Source organism: Geotrypetes seraphini, chromosome 12 (assembly GCF_902459505.1).
Source record: "Geotrypetes seraphini chromosome 12, aGeoSer1.1, whole genome shotgun sequence".
In the NCBI taxonomy this organism is placed as follows: Eukaryota; Metazoa; Chordata; class Amphibia; order Gymnophiona; family Dermophiidae; genus Geotrypetes; species Geotrypetes seraphini.
This window is the reverse complement of record NC_047095.1, coordinates 66,283,503-66,299,221: the sequence shown is the minus strand read 5'-3', so window position 1 is coordinate 66,299,221 and position 15,719 is coordinate 66,283,503. Positions and strand designations below refer to the sequence as shown.

The window sequence follows — 15,719 nt, the reverse complement described above, 5'->3', positions numbered from 1 at the left end:
CTGGATAGTTTGAAGGGGTTAAGCCTTCCTCCAAATCCTGCATGGGATAATCCAGCACGTTCTCCTCTGCTGCCCTGTTCCACAGCTCCTCTCCTGCCTTGGGCTGTGGGAGTGACTCGCCCTCGTCACTCGCTCCTCCTCCTCCTGTTTGTCTCAGCCTGCTTTTAAACAGATCAGAGCCAATCCCCTTCAGCCAGTAGCGGGGGATGGGTTTTGGCTCTACAGCAGCTTTTCTCTGTCTAGGTTTTTCTATTGCAGTTACCTTCCTCGTGGCTTCCTTAGCTGTTCTAAAGCCCAGAGGCTGCTGTTGCCAATCTGTTTGCCTCTGTTCCAGCTCACTATCTCTTTGATTAAGGGGGCAAGGGAGGTCAGCCTCAAGTTGAGCGCCAGAATCAATCTGGTCAGCTCTTCTGCACTTGATCCTATCAGGGACTGGACCAGTGCTGGTGCTGGGTTTGTCACATTCCCCCACCCTTAAAGGATGACCCTCACTTGTACCCTGAGGAGTCCCTATATTCACAGGAATATGTGACAGCCTAAATAAATTCAATGGCGTTTCCTATTTTTGTTTCTTTTATCAGAAGGGCTCGGACTAGGGCTTGTATCACAGAAGTCATCAGGCCACCGTAACACTGGGACTTTGTTTGACTCACAATCATCTAAGCCCTTTGTACACTCCAACCCCTCTAGACTGAATACTCTGTGGGCTAAGGCTGCTACAGCCTCTGATATTTCTTCCATACCACCCTCCTTTGTCTGTTCCAGTTGAGCCTGTAAGTCACCCAACACCTCTTCCACTCTGTTCAACTGAGATTTATACTGGCCTAGCTGGGTTTCAAATATTTGATTTTGCTTTACCCATTTACATGTTTCACCCTCCTTGTCTTTCCATTTTCCTGCCAAACCTTCCATAAGCTTTTTTAACTCACTCTGCTGTTGCTGATTTCCTGCGACCTGCTCTCCCACTTGAGAAAGTTGCTTGGTCAAGTCCTCTAGAGCTTTATTAAAGGACCCTATATTTTGTTGATTTTGTTCTTCAAGTTCCTGCTTTATCTCTTTACCCTGATCCTCTTTATCCTTTGTCAGAGCTCTTATCTGTGCTTGTAATTCCTCCATCTCCTTCCTCCATTCGGCCCCCTCACTGTGTTCCCCCTTGTGTGAGTCCCCAGGAACCGGGAAGGTTGCCGGAGTATGTGTTTCCGAATTCTGTATTTGGATGGTTTCTGTCCCCTTACTTTCCACTTGTGTAGGTATCTTATCCTGGTCAGTCAATCGTTCGTGTGTACTAGGCTGTGTGTTCCCCGATGACCCAAAGCCTTTCATACCCCTCTTAGTCTCAGGGAAGTAAACCCATCTCTCCAGTCTTGCCGCCCATATACGTTCACACACTATCTGGGCAATGCAATCTCCAGGCTGTACCTGGAATGGTACAGACCCGTGATTTACCAATAGGACCGCTACATTACCCCGAAAATCAGGGTCGATAACTCCTGCTGCTACATCTACCGAAGCTTTCCATGCTAAACCTGAGCGGGGCGCAATCCTTAAATACGAGCCTGGTGGCGGAGACAACTGTAAATCAGTATTAACCAGGGCTCTCCCATTGGCGGGAATCAGTTGTTCCTGTGCGGCATAAAGATCGTACCCTGCAGCCTTCCCATATGCTCGTGTAGGGGCCTTTGCTTTTTCAGATAAGGGTACCCATCTGATTGTGGGCTGCCATTCTTTTCCACCATTTCTAGCTCGCCAGTCCCCTGCTCTTCTGGCCCTCCTGGATTGGAACTGATATTGCTTAGACCATGCTCCCAATATCAGTCTACCCTTAATCTGGGTCTCTTCCCCCCTCCTGCATCCGGTAGGGGTCTTGTAATCACCCCTAACCTTGGTTCTGAGCCAATCCTGACCCAGGATCAAGGAATGAGGTATATTCTGAGCAACGGCTACCTTTAGCTCAATCATTTCTCCCCCAACTCTCAAGTTCACCTGCTGACGGGGATACTCCCTCATATCACCATGCACACACCACACCTTCACTGTATCCAACCCTTTATCACTGGGGCTGGCACCCCTAATTTGATGCCATAATTTCTGTGCCATAACGCTCTGTTCTGCCCCCGTATCAATCAGGGCAGACACTGTCCTACCAGCCACTTGTACTTTCTGAAAATATTCTCCGTGACTAGCTCTCTTTACCCCACATGCAATAGTAAAATCCCTTCTTTCCCTGCATTCCCTTTGACGGTGTCCTTTTCCCCCACACCTGAAGCAAAAGATGGGAGCTGGGTTAAAGGGTTTCTGTACATGATTCTGAGGGTTCCTGGGTGGCATGTTATTATTAGTAGGAGCCTGAAGTGTAGTGTCCCTCTGGAACTGTGTCTGGGGTCTATAACTTGGGCCTGGTTTCTTGGGAAGTCCCTGGGCATCCAGATAGGCTTCTGCCACAGATAGTGACTGTGTCAGATCCTGGCATCCCTGATTCTGGATCCACCCCTTTATGTTCTGGGGCAGAGCCTCTAGGAATTGTTCCCTGACTAACTCAGCAAACATAGCTCGTGGGTCTGCCAAGAAAGGCTGTAACCACCTTTCTGCAGCTTTCGTTAGGCGTTGTAACAGCGCCTTAGGTCTTTCTTTTACCCTTAACTGGAGAGCACGAAAGGTTTGCCTATAATACTCTCTTGTATATCCCAGAAAATCCAGGATATGCGCTTTCACAGCTGGGTAACTACTGGCCTGATCCGCAGCAATGGTCTGAAAAGCCGCAAGGGTCTCGCCAGCCAAACATGGCAGAAGGCGAACCGCCCACTGCTCTGGAGGCCAACCTGCTGCAGCAGCAACCCTCTCAAAAGAGTTTAAAAAATCATCTGGGGCATCCTGTGGTGTTATTTTGTTCAAATTCAATAAACCTAGAGAGTTTTGCCCCACCACCGGTAGATTACCCCCAGTCCCCAATACCGGTATATGCATCTGTCCACCAGTCGTAGGCTTCAATAGCTGCGCCATTAATTGAGACTGCTGCTCCATGGCTCGCATAAAGTCACTGTGATGACGTTCACTAGACTCCTGGCTTGCTTGCCATAGTCCGTGGCTAGTCTCCAGGACCTTCTTTAAGTCCTCATTCTGCCTCTGACGTTCTCCCGCAACCACTGCTAACGCCACCGGCTCCATGCTGACTCTGTAAAAAAAATGAAAAAACACACACTCCAAGTGCGATACCACACAGTTCTTTCTCCCCGACACTATCTTCACCAGCCCCTCTGTTGTATATGCTTACCAGAGGTACTGATGCATCATCGCCTGCGTGCTCATTACAGGGTGCACCACCCTTCTTCAGAGACCTATTGGTCCCCCTTTTGTTCCTCGCCAGCTCAGGACGATGGCCTTGACCCCCGGTCTGCTATCCACCCTTCCTGCAGCCGCCAAACTCCGGACGCTGGAACCGATATCCTTGGAATGTTCAAGCCGCTTTCATTCACCAGCATTTATAATCCTGGTTCCGATGAACCAAACAATAGTAGAGAGTAAAAACAAACAAAAAAAAAATTTTCCACCTTTGCACTCCCCAATCTTCACCTGAAGAGGTAACAGACCGCACTCCTGATACCAAACTGTCACAAACCCCCTTGCAGTCCAGGGCTGGCGTGTGACAAACACACAGATTCGGGCGCGTCCCCTTCAACTAGGGGTACCTTCAGGATTTTTAGGCGGCCCCAGACAACGGTCTAGGCCCCTCGAGATATAGGGTAAGTACAAGGTTTCATTATATCACCAAGCAAACGAGTTCTTTAGGAAAACATAAGTGGTTTATTCTGACCTCCAGGTCAAAAGATATGCAACAGCAAAACAATATCACTTTGCAGGTCATTGAACAAAAATAGTAAATTGGCAAAAATCAAACTTACAGTACATTTTCAAGCAGACAAGAACTCAGTAGGCAAAAATCGTCACAGCACACTCTGTTAGCAGTACAGCTTTTCTCTCAGCTCCTACGTGCAGGCACAAATCACACAGCTGAGACGGTTAATCTAATTAGCTCCCTGCAACGGGAGTCACAGTAACTTTCCTACAGTTCCAACAGCACTTTAAACAGTTCAGCCTGCCTCTGGTTCACAAACTTGTCTTTGAATGCATAACTTGATTCAGACTTCAGGCAAGTATTATTCTCCAACTTCCTATGCTTATACAGCTCAATATATATATCCCCTTCTTCAGGTTTAACTTGGGCAGCAGAGAGAGAAAAAAAAACGATATGCAAAAAGAAAACACAAAGCACAAACAGTTTCCCTGTTGCTGCATTCTTTCATTCAGAATTCCATACCTTCTAACTGGCCTTCTACCCTAGGGCCAGCTATTTCTATCTCCATGCCTTCTACCTGGTCTGGCACTGGATAGTTTGAAGGGGTTAAGCCTTCCTCCAAATCCTGCATGGGATAATCCAGCACGTTCTCCTCTGCTGCCCTGTTCCACAGCTCCTCTCCTGCCTTGGGCTGTGGGAGTGACTCGCCCTCGTCACTCGCTCCTCCTCCTCCTGTTTGTCTCAGCCTGCTTTTAAACAGATCAGAGCCAATCCCCTTCAGCCAGTAGCGGGGGATGGGTTTTGGCTCTACAGCAGCTTTTCTCTGTCTAGGTTTTTCTATTGCAGTTACCTTCCTCGTGGCTTCCTTAGCTGTTCTAAAGCCCAGAGGCTGCTGTTGCCAATCTGTTTGCCTCTGTTCCAGCTCACTATCTCTTTGATTAAGGGGGCAAGGGAGGTCAGCCTCAAGTTGAGCGCCAGAATCAATCTGGTCAGCTCTTCTGCACTTGATCCTATCAGGGACTGGACCAGTGCTGGTGCTGGGTTTGTCACAAAAGCAAACCAGCAGAGATAAGTACTCCTCTACTTACCTATATTTAAAGCTCTAGTTTCAGCTTTTTGAGTCTTTAAAAGTTCTAGTGGTAGGAAGGGAGTAGTGCTATGATGATGCTTGTAAGCCAGAACTGGTAGAGTCCCGTGCTCTTCATGCTTTGAAGTTCAGAATGGCTTTCACTGAGCACTATTAATTAAATATTTATAATTGTGGTACTTTCTAGCATATTAGATGTTCTCTTTTTTGAAGAAGGTGTTTATTATAATAGAGAATTAATATTTATAATTCCCATTAATATTGAGTCTATGTTTCTGTAACCATAAAGCTCTATGACCTCACAATGCAGGTGTAAAAAGCCTTAACCAATAGGAAGAAGAGATGCAAATGATAAGAGCCTTAGCCAATAGGGAGAGGAGGAAATAGTGAATGCTGTGGATGAGCCATTTGGCCTTTATTTGCCATCATGTTTCTATGTTTCTATTGCTATAAAGCTCTATGACCTCACAATGCAGGTGTAAAGAGCCTTAGCCTATAGGAAGAGGAGATGCAAATGTTAAGAGCCTTAGCCAATAGGGAGAGGAGGAAATAGTGAATGCTGTGGATGGGCCATTTGGCCTTTATCTGCCATCATGTTTCTATGTTTCTATTGCTATAAAGCTCTATGACCTCACAATGCAGGAGTAAAGAGCCTTAGCCTATAGGAAGAGGAGATGCAAATGTTAAGAGCCTTAGCCAATAGAGAGAGGAGGAAATAGTGAATGCTGTGGATGGGCCATTTGGCCTTTATTTGCCATCATGTTTCTCTGTTTCTATGTAACTGTCGTTGTTTGGAGTGCTGATGCCAGGTTATGAAAGTATTCTAGAATGGATTCTGGGCACCCAGCCATGGTTACAGAATAGGTGCTTGCCTAGTAGCATCGGGTGTCCTCTTATAGCATTGCCACTAGATTCTCTAGAAAAAAGGAGTAAAAAAGAGAAATATGGTCCAAACTCAAATATAAGGGTAGTACTTTCCACTTAATGAAAAACTCAATGTTACGATTAATGGTATGAAATATTGGAACAGACTTCCAGTGAAGGTTCAGTTATAGAACAAGACTAAAGCATACGGACGATGGATAGAAAAGGGTCATAGGGGCGGAGGGAGGCAAAGACCAGAGATCAAGTAGGACCTCTGATAGCACACTGCGCAAGAGGATCAAGAAGCCCTTGTTTCTTGAAATCTTCTTCCATGTTTCTATCAGCAAACGTAAAGATTATTCAGACAACACTTTTAATGGCTGTTTATTTTATTACAGACAGTGGTATAGTAAGGTGGAGTGGACCACCCTTGGTGCCATCTTGGTGGGGGCACCAGCACCTCTCCGCCCCGCCCCCCACACACACACATCACGCTCTCACCTTCCCTTCTCCCCCCCCCCTTTTCCCCCCCTCCCACCGTACCTCTTTAAATCTTCGCCAGCACGAGCATCTTCTCAGGCCTGCTGCTCGCGCCAGCCTGGCTCCCCCTCTGTAATCACTTCCAGGTCGCGGGGCCAAGAAGTGATGTCAGAGGGAAAGCCAACGCTGGCATGAGCAGCAGGCTTGAGAAGCCACTTGTGCTGGCAAAGGTTTAACGAGGGACGGGGGAAGGTGCAAGTGTGGCATGGGGAGTGGGGAAAGAGTGGGGGGCACGGAAGAAGCAGGGGGCACCCCTTAACCCTCGCTACACCACTGAAGAAGATGAGGTGTTAAGTTAAGAATGGGGCTTGTAAGACCCAAAGAGGAAGGCAGAAGGCCTGGAATTGATTACCAGCAGAAGTGGTGGAGGTTAACAGTATCATCAAATTTCAACAAGCTCTAGATAGATAGAGAATGGTAGCAGGAACAGGTTTAATAGGTCATGGAAAAGACATAGGGAGAAGTTCTAAAACTGGGTGGGCACCACAATTTAGGCAAACTGATGCCATGTACTGAGCTCCAGTTCTAGACTGGCATCTATGAACAGTTACGCCATATCAGTTACGCTATACAGTCCTACAAGACAAACCAGAAACTGCAATTTATTTGCGTGCCCAAGCATTACCGGCTGTAAATACAAAACCTTTTTAGATAGAACATTTACGTACCAAGCAAACAAACAACACTGGCTAGACAACTCCATCAACGGAGCTAGACTGACCTACAACGCTTTTAGAAAAGTCATAAAAACTGCCTTATTCGACAGAAATATCACCTAAAAAGTATCTACACCAAACACTAAATCTAATTCTATTATTTCTAACATGTCCACCCCTGCGTATAAGTCTGAAATTTTTTTTAACAATCTGTATATTGTAATTTGCTGCATTTAAAGATTCTGCATACTGTAATTTCACTGACTATCTGCATAGTGTAACTCGCTGACTGTCCAGCTCTCTTCAATGTAAACCGCCTAGAAAGTCTCACGATTATGGCGGTATAGAAGAATAAAGTTATTGTTATTATTATTATATCAACGACAGGCATAAATGTTGGCACCTACGTGAAGCATTTTAGCGTGTGGCTTGGAGACCGCCCATGGCCACCCACGCTCCTCCCACATGCACTAAGCCACTTGTGTGCATAAGTTCTAGAATACCTAGTATTCTATAACGGGCGTGTGCAATCAGCGTCTAACTTTAAGCGCCAAGTTATAGGACGAGGGAGACGGAAGGGTTCTCATCATGGTTTACGTATGGAACTCTCTTTGCTCAGTCACCCAGCGTGGAGACGAACCAGAGAAAATGTCAGAGTGGATGAATCAGTTGGTCTTTAGCCGCTGTCACTATGTAAAAACAGTCCACATGAATCACAACTTATGCCGAAGGTTTTACATCTCATAAAGGATATTGTGACAACGAGTGATGGAACAGTCTGTTCCAGCTTCCTGAATGTTATCCAAAAGCATCAGGCTGATATGTAACATAAGCTTATCTAGGTCTGTGTAAAGCCAGGCGCAGTTAGTAGTTCTGAGTGTGTTCGCACCGTTCGCGCTCTCGGCTCTGAGCTGGCTCTTTGTGCTGTCTGTCGGAGATAAGATCCGGGCTGCCAGATGATGGACTGCAAATAGAAAAGGAAATCAGAGCAATTCATTAATAAAACGAAGGCATGAGTAAAGGCCTTGAGCCTAATTGCAGTTGAGGTACAAGCTGGCTTATTTGGAGTTATTCTACTGCCCAGAGGGAAAAGGGGGTTGGCACGGTGTCAGGTTTTCTTGATTGCTAATCGAGTGCCAAGGGAAAACAGAACCCAATGAAAATGCAACAAGCTGTTTGCACGCACCTGTTTGCGTTGTACCCACCAACACCTGACGGATTAGTCGTCAAGCACAACTGGACACGTGGCCTCTAAAGAAGATATGAAGGAGGGGTGGCCCACGTGGAACGGCAGTTAGAACAGAAGAAAGAAAAGGAGATGAAAGTAACGTACATGGAGTGACAGTTATAACCTTAAAAAAAAAAAAAAAAAAAAGAAAAGATCAACAGGTCTCCCTTTCTCGCAATGTTACAAGTGGTTCTGGCTCATGCGTGCGCTGAGGAATGTAGGACTGCTTGCAGTAAAGTCTGGATTACAACTTTTAGGCGATAATGCAGAGGACTTGCAGATTTTGGCATCGTCTGTACAAATTGCTTCGTCGTTCTGGGCATTGTCCAAGAACTGTGTCCTTGAAACAGATTTGGAAATGAGAAGCTGGTGGGAGTGTTGACACATAGCCAGTGGGAGGAGTTTTAGACTAAAATGGTTCCATGTACTGTCTCGGCTTTGTTGACACGGTCCATGTTTTTCTTGGCTTATAGGGAGAGTGTGGCGCAGTGGTTAAAGCTACAGCCTCAGCACCCTGAGGTTGTGGGTTCAAACCCATGCTGCTCCTTGTGACCTTGGGCAAGTCACTTAATTGCCCCAGGTACGCTAGATAGATTGTGAGCCCGCCGGGACAGACAGGGAAAAATGCTTGAGTACCAAGCCATTGTGACATCACCAATGAGGCTGGCTCTTAGGCATTGGTGGAATGAGGCATTATGACATCACAATAGGAGGGGCCACTGAAAAGTTCTCAGCCCAAACAAGCAGAGAATGGGGAGAGTGTGGCGCAGTGGTTAAAGCTATAGCCTCCACACCCTGGGTTGTGGGTTCAAATCCACGCTGCTCCTTGTGACCCTGGGCAAGTCACTTAATCCCCCCATTGCCCCAGGTACACTAGATAGATTGTGAGCCCACCAGGACAGACAGGGCAAAATGTTCTGAGCTCCCCTGGGAGAACAGTATAGAAAATTGAATAAATAAATAGGGATTTGTGGATGGCAGTTTGTCTTCAGTGTGTGGAACCTACTGTTTCTAATCAGTGTTGAACCTGTGTTTCATCTGTTGGGACGCTGGAGCATATGCTTTTTTCCTGCCCGATGGTGCAAGCATTTTGGGAGCAGGTGTGCCTGGAGTCCAGCTTGCAATTCCCATTGTCCTATGTGGGCCTTTTATTTGGGCCTGCAGAAGTCTTTGTGAGTCATTTCCCACGCTGCGGCAAACTGTATAGGCTTCCGGAAGCCATTGCTTTTCAAGTATATTGAGGGATTGCAAGAAGGCATCAGCACTGAACGTTACCTTCTGGCAGAACTCTATAGGTTCGACATATAGGTGCGAGGCGATAGCAGCAGAAACAGCTGGTTGCTTGGACACCTTCTCTGCCATTTGAGCTCCCCTTTGGCGTCATATGGAGTTGCTGGACTAATTTGGGTGGACGTTTGCTGTGGTTGTAGGGGGGGGTGGGAGTGGAAGGCAAGGGTCGCACCGCCTGGCAAATGTTGTGTTAAAGTTTCTGAGTTGATTTGTGCTTAAATTAAACCGAAACTAATAAAGTTGTGAACGCATAACCTTATAAAAGACAAGGGGGAGGGAGGCCTGTGCGAAAAAACAGTTATAACTCTAAAAACAAAGACATGGGGGTAGTGGCTTAGCGAGGCTGAGAGGCATGCTTGGCGTGAGGGGGTGCCCTACCCTGCCCTCTTCTCCACCACCCCCCAGCTTCCCCTCCCCCTCCTGCTGCACGTCATTTCCCTTCCCCCGTACCTCTAAGAACATAAGAATTACCGCTGCTGGGTCAGACCAGTGGTCCATAGTGCCCAGCAGTCTGCTCACGTGGTGGCCCTTAGGTCAATGACCAGTGCCCTAACTGAGACTAGCCCTATCAGCATACGTCCTTGTTCAGCAGGAACTTGTCTAACTTCGTCTTGAATCCCTGGAGGGTGTTTCCCCTATTTGAATCCCTGGAGGGTGTTTTCCCCTATTTGAATCCCTGGAGGGTGTTTTCCCCTATGACAGACTCCGGAAGAGCATTCCAGTTTTCTACCACTCTCTGGGTGAAGAAGAACTTCCTTACGTCTGTACATAATTTATCCCCTTTCAACTTTAGAGAGTGTCCTCTCGTTCTCTCTGCCTTGGAGAGGGCGAACAACCTGTCTTTATCTACTAAGCCTATTCCCTTCAGTACCTTGAATGTTTTGATCATGTCCCCTCTCAGTCTCCTCTGTTTGAGGGAGAAGAGGCCCAGTTTCTCTAATCTTTCGCTGTACGGCAACTCCTCCAGCCCCTTAACCATCTTAGTCGCTCTTCTCTGGACTCTTTCGAGTAGTACCGTGTCCTCTGTAAAGTTCCTGGCGTGAACAGAGGTACGTGGGAAGGGAAGCGGCAGTGGAGGGCAGAGACGGAGAGGAGAATGTGTGCCTGCTCCCTCACCAAGACGGTGCCCAGGGCAGCCCCCCCTCCCCTGCATGGGGAAGAGAGTAACCTGCATGGAGTGATGGTTATACTGTTGTGAGGGTAATGCCACTTGTACAGCATGGCACTTACAACCCTAAACAAAGGCATTGGGAGGGGGGGGGGGCAGGGGGTAGCAGTAACCTACACAAACTAGTAGGTACAATCCTAACCGGGGCACAGTGATACCTTGGAATCTGAACTTAATCCGTTCCAGAACCCTGTTCGAGTTCCAAATCGTTCGAGTTCCAAGACAATTTTTCCCGTTTAAAATAACAGAAGCTGGATGAATCCGTTTCTGGGTCCCACGAACTCAAATTTTAACAGTAAATACACTGGATTTTAAGGTAATATTTTAACAAATCATCATCATACAGGACAGTATTTTCCTCACTACACTACACAAAGGCGAAAATCACACAAGATGCTTTCACTGCAGCTTCCGACGTTGAACTGAACGACGTATGGGTGGCCCGAGCGCTGGGGAAACGTACACACCAACACACACGAACAGCGTGCAGGGCGTTCGGATTCCAAAGCAGCGTTTGGATTCCGGGACAAAATTGGCTCGAATGTTTTGTTCGGATTCCAAGGTGTTCGAGTACGGGGGGCGTTCGGATTCCAAGGGATCACTGTATATTGGACAGACCACATTGGTCTTTATCTGCCATTATTACAATGCTGCTGAGCAAATCAAGAAAATGACACGACATTGCAACATTTAAAAAAGAAAAGAAAAGCTATTTTCACAGTCACTGGATTACACTGTATAGAAAAAGAAGCCCTGAGCACTCGGCAAACTTCCTGCTGCGATTCCTCCGTCTGTAAGGGGAGGGTCAGTGCCTCTGTAGTAAGGTACCCTCCTTGCTCTTCCAGACTATGACCGAATTAACCTTGACAGATTATGTCTCTGCTCCTTTTCTCTTGCACTGCGCTGTTCCTCAGGGGATCTGTTTTGGGCCCCTTTATTTAGGGCTTCCTTTGCAAAGCCATGGTAGATGTTCCTACCACCGGCCAGCGAGGGAAATGCTCTGTTGCTCAAAGAATTCCTGTTAGCAACTTTGCCGGCCCACGGTAGAAATCTCTACCGCAGCTCTATAAAAGCCAGCGTTATTTGTCAAATTTACCCCCCTTTTTATAAAACCGTAGTGAGGATTTGTAAAAGGGGGGGAGGGGTTATATCCTAGACAACCCAATGTCCTAGGCGGTTTATAAATAAAATATGCACACTAAGAACCCCAGGACAAACTCTCTTTAATGCTTTCCTTTCCCCTCTGGAGAAGGATTTTAGGCGTGCCGTGGACCGCCAGAAGAACTAAACCGATTCTGGAAGAGATTAAACCGGCTTTGTCACTTGAAGCCCAAATAATGAAGTTATGGCTGTCTTAGTTTGGTCACACCGTCATCACTGGAGAAGGACATCACATTTGGGAAGGTCAAAGGAACCAGGCGAAGAGGGTGGCCTGCAATCAGATGGCTGGACACCAGGGGGCTGACGCTGGAGGACCTTTCCAGACCAGCCTCACTATCCCCTTCTTGAAACCATAAGAACATACGGAATGTGGAATACTTTTCTATATGAAATGTATATAATTAGATAATCTGAAAGTAGAAGACAGAGGTAATGGCTGACATGTTGCTTTCAATGTTACGCAACTTATATGTAAGAGCTTATGTGTGTGCCTTTTAATGTAATCTGTTTTCAAGTTTATTAAAAATTTGTTGTACACGCAATGTCAAGTATTTCAATGCGTATGACAATATTAAAAGTAGGGGACAAGCTACAAGACAATTTGTTACCATAAAATAAATAAATAAATAAAATATATACGTTCAAATTTACTTACTGGTACAAAGGAAAGGGGGATGAACTACAATCGTTGAAGAAAAAGAAGAAACATTTGAGGAGAACACATCAGGAAAGTGGCAAAGAGTAAAGATAAGAAAATGGAGTAAAATAGAGAGGACAGAAAGAAAAGTTTTGGACCTTTGCATGGGGTCTAATTGAAACTGAATATTAAAATATAGAATTTTTCATTGTAAACGAGTTATCCTATCTATGTCTCAAATGCGTCTTTATACGGGAAACTTTTTAGAGAACTTTTACATTTTTCTAATGAGGGTTCACCTTGTAAATAATTTGGTAGGTTATTCCAGAGCTGGGGGGCCATAACTGAAAAAAATAGTAGATCTCCTGGTACCTATTACTTTTGAAGAAGGGATCATCAGTAGATGCTGTTTTGATCTAAGCGGAATAGAGATTTTAAAATAAATAAATAAATATGAGTATTGCCATATTGGGACAGACCAAAGATCTCAGTATCCTGTTTCAAACAGTGGCCAAGCAAGGTCACAATTATCTATCAAGATCCCAAAGTACTAGTATATATATATATATATATATATATATATATATATATATGTATGTATAGTAGAAATATAGCTTCTGTTTAATCCTCTTTTGTCCTGATTCTTTTCTCCAAGCTTGACAACATTGCTCAGTGGTTTGCAACCAATGGACTAAAACTGAATCCTGTAAAATGTGGTTACATCATCTTTTATGGCATCCTGCTCCATCACTTCCATGTACTCCTTTGATTTCTTCAAGGATTGATTCATAAGTCATGGCAACTACAGTAAAACCTTGGTTTGCGAGCATAATTGGTTCCGAAACCATGCTTGTAATCCAAAACACTCTTATTTCAAAGCAAATAAAAAATAATGGAAACTCAATTTGTTCCACAACCCAAAAACTGTAATACAAAATACTATACGTACTTGTATTGTAAGACTTTGCTCATTTAGAACATTCACTACACTCTTGCAGCGTCAGAGAGAGAAGAACCACCGGCTCAGTTGTGATGTGTGTATACTGTATGTACTTGTATTGCAAGACATTGCTTATATATCAAGTTAAAATTTAATAAAATGTTTTGCTTGTCTTGCAAACCAAGTTACTTGCAATCCAAGGTGTTATTGTATTTTTTTTTTTTCTCTCGAAGATGCACCAACAATGGAAATCTAATACCTTGGAATCCAAACTTAATCCGTTCGAGTTCCAAGACAATTTTTCCCATTGAAAAGAATAGAAACTGGATTAATCCGTTCCTTGGTCCCACAAACTCTGCAAGATCGGGCCTACCTGGCAGAAACAGCAAGATCGGGACCCCCAGTGGCAAGACAGCAAGATCGGCAACGGCAGCTGCAAGTGGTGTTCGGCCCAATGCTTCCCTCCCATGCGGAAACAGGAAGCTGCGTCAGAGGGGAAGCTTTGGTCTGAGCACTGCTTGCATTTCTTATTCCTAAGCAGAGTTCGGATTCTGGGGCAAAATTGAAGAAAAAAAAAGTTCAGATTCCAAATCGTTCGAGTTCTGGGGCGTTCGTTTTCCAAATCGTTCGAGTTCTGGGGTGTTCGGATTCCAAGGTACCACTGTATATACATTTGAAAGTATTTGACATGGACGAGGTCTGACAATTAAGTGCACAAACTTCTCTCCGTGCGCTTACATTGGCAGCACTGTACAAAGAACTCGAAAAGATTTCGTGACCTTGGTATATCAGTATCTCACAGCTGTGCTCGTATCGACGTGCTGAGTGGCGTTCATTATTGCTGTTGCGTGTTTTCGTGTGCCAGCGCAACAATGTCAGAGCTTGAATTAGAGCAATGAACAAACATTAGCCCCCTTTTACAAAACCGTAGCGCGTAGGGCTATCCGTGGAGCCTGATCTCTTATGAAAGTCCTCAGAGTTGACGTATGTTCTTATGGGAACAGCTCCGACGCTCTTAGGAATTCTATTAGTGTCGGAGCTATTACCGCAGCGTCCGGCATTAAAAACAGTTTTGTAAAAGGAAGGGGAGGAGGGGCAGAAAATTTCTTGTTAATCTTGGCAAGAGTGGAAGTGAAATCAGGGACATGTTACCCAAGTTTAAGGGGATAAAAGCCATGAAAAAAAAAAAAACCAGCAGTGTACAAATGGATTAAACGTTTTTCCGAGGGGAGAGAAAGCTTCACTGATGAAGAAAGGTCAGGGCGACCAGTAACGAGCAGAACTGACGAAAGCATTGCAAAGATTTGTCGAACTGTGCGTCAGAATCGTCGGCTGACTGTGAGAAGCGTAGCAGACCCAGTAAACCTTGATAGAGAAACAGGAAAATCATGGCATGAGAACGGTGTGTGCGAAAAGGGTCCCCAAGGAGCTCACCAATGAACAAAACCAAAAGGAGAGTCGAAGTTTTCCGAGACCTTTTGGAGAAGCAGACGATGGTTGTGGGCCTTCAGACATGCATCCTCCGATAAAAAATATTTTGTAGTGCGCGGGTAGTGCGCGCTGGTTTGGAATGCCTGAGCACAACCCACGATAAGACCATTTTAAGCTGTGGTAAAGGGGCGAACTAGCGCTTACCACAGCTTAGTTAAAGGACCGCTAGATTTAGGAAAATTGATTAACTTAAGATTCTGAGACCTATTTTCCAGCGACTCTAGCTTGCCTTATAATGCCAGACTCATAGCCCTTCATAGTTGAGGTAAAAGTATCCTGCGTCCTAGCCAGCTCCTGCTCTCCTCTCCCTCGTGCGTCTTATCTAGCGAGCCCGATGCGTGCCCATCGCAAAGAGCTCATGTGGACTCCCGAAACCCTCTGCTGTGCGTTGTTTCCTGGTCTGCTTCGGTGAGCTATTCTGTCTATTATGAAAGGTCGAGAGCGGGATCATCCTGGAGGGTGGAGGCGGGGAGATGCCAGTGGTCTTCAGAAGTGCTACCCGGACGATGTACATTTCTTTCTTAGACCAGAGTTTGCTCCGCATTGCTCAGGGAACGGAATTATATAAACCCTGTTACCATGGCAGCAGCAGTGTGAATGTGGCAGACGCACGGACGCTTATAGAGCTCGGTAGGTAGCTTAATTTCTGAAAGTGATTTGTTAAACCACGCACTTCTTCCAGATGACATGACAGGGGTCCCTACGATCGGCATTCGCAGCCTGATTCCTGGTTAATGTACAATAACGGCTTTCAGCGTCTATTAAATAGAAACCTTCTGATAAGATCTCGTACTGCTTCTTACCTTAATGGCTGTGTGTCATCCAGTTCAACAGTGCTTGATATTCTTAAAACAAATCAGCACT

The 15,719-nt window shown here is 45.6% G+C and overlaps 1 protein-coding gene across 1 annotated transcript in view; it reads right to left on the bottom strand.

Annotated features, from left to right (window-relative positions):
• The window catches only part of TMEM275 (transmembrane protein 275), a 53,309-nt gene extending 49,808 nt beyond the window's left edge, over nucleotides 1-3,501 (bottom strand). Inside the window, exon 1 of the mRNA XM_033915533.1 lies at nucleotides 3,272-3,501. The gene's annotated coding sequence lies outside the window, so the exon portion shown is untranslated. The remainder of the gene's footprint in view (nucleotides 1-3,271) is intronic.
• Between the last annotated feature and the right edge of the window lie 12,218 nt (nucleotides 3,502-15,719).